The sequence below is a fragment of the Lolium rigidum genome, chromosome 6 (genome assembly GCF_022539505.1).
Source record: "Lolium rigidum isolate FL_2022 chromosome 6, APGP_CSIRO_Lrig_0.1, whole genome shotgun sequence".
Classification (NCBI taxonomy): domain Eukaryota; kingdom Viridiplantae; phylum Streptophyta; class Magnoliopsida; order Poales; family Poaceae; genus Lolium; species Lolium rigidum.
The window spans coordinates 114,400,598-114,403,969 of record NC_061513.1 but is presented as its reverse complement, the minus strand read 5'-3'; the positions used below and the strand labels follow the sequence as shown (position 1 = coordinate 114,403,969).

The 3,372-nt window shown below is 57.1% G+C and overlaps 1 pseudogene; it reads left to right on the top strand.

Moving 5' to 3' along the window:
- Positions 1 to 345: 345 nt before the first annotated feature.
- LOC124663155 lies at positions 346 to 2,450 on the top strand (annotated as a pseudogene).
- Positions 2,451 to 3,372: the final 922 nt, after the last annotated feature.

The window sequence follows — 3,372 nt, the reverse complement described above, 5'->3', positions numbered from 1 at the left end:
AAAAGGGGGACCTTTTGCACCGGATGGTTTGCACCGGTTGGCCATCCGGTGCATATGGCCCAATACCAACCGGTGCAAAAGGCCATATTTCTACTAGTGAACTCGGGCACCGGAAGGGCGGAAACGTATCCACTGCTCCACGTACGCAAACCGGTTCCGGAGTAGTACTACACCACAACTGTATTCCTTAGAGATCAGATCGGCATATGCATATTTTCCGTTGGTAACAAGTATCGTAGGTCCGTTAATTAGGGGCATTAGATATTTAGATTAGAAGCTCTGGCAAAAAATCAGGGCATCAAAAACCCCTGGTGCACGCGATCTGATCGCTCCATTGTCGCCGCCATGTCGACCTCGACCATCGTCGCCCGGTCGAAGGCGACGGGGCACCATGTCCTGAAGATCCACGGCTATTCCCACACCAAGGCAGTGGTGGCGACCGGCGAGCACGTCCTCTCCCGCGGCTTCCCGATCGGCGGCCGCACCTGGCGCATCATGTACTACCCCAACGGCAAAAGAAAGGAGCAGTCTGACTGGATCTCCGTCGGCCTCAACGTCGAGCCCAACGCCGCCAAAACCGCCGTGAAGGCGTTGTTCCGCTTGAGCATTCTTGACATGAACGGCGAGCCGGTGGCGGCGTACACCTCCGCTAGCTCCACGATACGAACGTTCCCGTCGGTGGGGCGTAACGACGGGTATACCTTCAACTACTTCGTTAGTAAGCTCGACCTAGAGAGATCGGCGCACCTGAGGAACGATGTCCTCGCTATCCGGTGCGACATCGAGGTCATGAGAGACGTGAGACTCCACGTCCTCATGGAGGAGAAGTTCCTTGGCGTGCCGGAGCCTGACCTGCACGCCCACCTCGCGCGCCTCCTTCACACAAAGGAGGGGGCGGATGTCGAGTTCAAGGTCGGCGACGAGACGCTCGCCGCGCACAGGTGCATCCTCGCGGCACGGTCTCCGGTATTCAAGGCCGAGCTCTCCAGCTCCACAGCTGGTACAAGCATCAAGATCGATGACATGGATGACGTGGCGTTCCGGGCCTTGCTCCAGTTTATCTACACGGAGGCGTTGCCGGAGATGACTGCTCCTGCCGTCGCACGGCAGTTACTTGCCGCTGCAGGTAGGTACCAAGTGGCGAGGCTAAAGGTAGTCTGCGAGGACAAGCTGAGCAGGAGCCTCGACAAAAAAATCACGGAGCGGCACGTGAACTCGGCGGCCACGGCTCAGATACAGCGGCATGATGGCCGGCATAGACGATGGTTCATGGGGTTGCGCTTGAAGCTTCTGAATTTGCATCGCCCTCAACGGCAACAGCCACAATGTTCTCTCCACTCGACGGTGACCCCGGTCAACAAAGCTTGCGCCAACGCGGCGCCGTCGGCCTCCGCCTCGACCATCGTCGTCTCGGAGACGACCGGGCACCATGTGCTCAAGATCGAAGGCTACACGCGGACGAAGATGATACTCAATAACGGTGAGCACTTCTGCTCTGGAGAGTTCAAGGTAGGAGGCCACACCTGGCGTCTCAAATATTACCCAAAGGGCGAATCGTTAGAAAACACGAGCTTCATATCCATGCGCCTCGAATCCACCAGCATCGGCGCGACAGACGACGACGTCCACGGAAAAGTCGAGCTCAGCATCACCTTGCCCGGTCACGCCGGGGAGCAGATTCGGCTGTGTACATTCTACGACCCCAAGCTCACCTTCACCAAGAATTGTAACGGCGTCACCGCCGAAAGATTCGTCACCAGGGCCGAGCTGGAGAGTTCGAGGTTTGTCAAGGACGACTGCTTCACCGTCCGGTGCGACCTCACCGTCTTCGTGAAGGAGGTGCGCGCTGAGCCGCTCGAAGCAGTGCCACCGCCTGTCCTGCCACGCCATCTGTGCCAGCTCCTTTCCTCCCAGGAGTGCAGCGACGTGTCGTTCAAGGTCGGCCGCGAGACGTTCGCGGCGCACCGGTGCGTGCTCGCCGCTCGGTCGTCGGTCTTCAAGGCGGAGCTCCTAGGCCCGATGAGAGAGCACAAGGAGGGAGGCATCCGCATCGACGACATGGACGGGGCCGTGTTCCGGGCACTGCTCCACTTCATCTACACCGACGAGCTGCCCAAGACGACGGAGGAGGAAGCGACGACCATGGCCCAGCACCTGCTCGTCGCGGCGGACAGGTATGACATGGATAGGCTGAAGCTTGTCTGCGAGGATAAGCTATGCAGGCACCTCGACACGACCACGGCGGCGACGACACTGGCACTGGCCGAGCAGCACCAGTGCCCACGGCTCAAGGAGGCCATCTTCGCGTTCCTCTGCAGCTCGAGTGCCAACTTGAGAGCAGTTGTGGCGGGCGATGGTTACGATCATCTGACGTCGAGTTGCCCCTCTATTACCAAGGAGCTTCTCGTGAGGCTCGCAGCTGCGCTCTAGACTTATCAAGAAGACCGTGATTGTTTATAGGGACGAATCTTGACGCGAGAATGGACGGCTATGCACATCGACTGAGACATAAGCTAATCTTCTCAGTTGCCTGATCATTAGGAAATCCGTTGTTTATACGGAGTACTAGTTTGATCGCCTTTGTTCGCCCTGATTTCTGTTACTGAATATAATGATAATTACCCGATGTAACCTTGTTTAATAAAAGAAGATTTCACTGATCTGGGTTTATGTGCCAACTATGGACGCACCTGTGGCCCTACAGCTTGCACTCGTGGCTTTGATATGAACATTTCTCATGGGTTTTGGGCACTAGGAGATTTCTGTATTTCTTTCATATGTCACTTGGATATGAATACTGAACTTCAACAGTTCCGCACAATAGTCTCTGAGCTTTCAAGATTCAGGAGCACATCCCAACTGTACTTCTCCCTCCGATTTAAATTAACTCGCTCAACTTTGACCAGATACAGATGTATCTAGACGTGTTTGTTGACTAGATACATCTCTATCTAGATAAAATTGAGTCAATTAATATGAATCGGAGAAAATATGTGTTTATTTTTCAACCACACACATCATCTATCCACCCGGAGAGTTATTGGTTTCTCCTCCCCCTTCCCCCCGTGTCGCCCCCGCTCGGGCGACACCGGAGGACCCCCCCCCCCCCCCAACCCTAGCTCCCCTTCCCCGCCCCTCCCCATCTCTCCTTGCCCCGCCGCCACCCGAGGAGGATGACGGGCATGCCCGCGCAGGTGCCGGTGAAGGTGGCGGCGAGGCTCCTGTTGCCCCGTCTCGTTGCGGGGGACCAGGAACCGGGCGGCGGCCCTCGCTTGGCGGCGGCGCCATGTGGCGGGCGTCGTAGTGGGCGGCTCTGGTGGTCATCCTCAACCTTGCGGGAGGTGAGGCGGCGGCGGGCGTCAACAGCGGCGT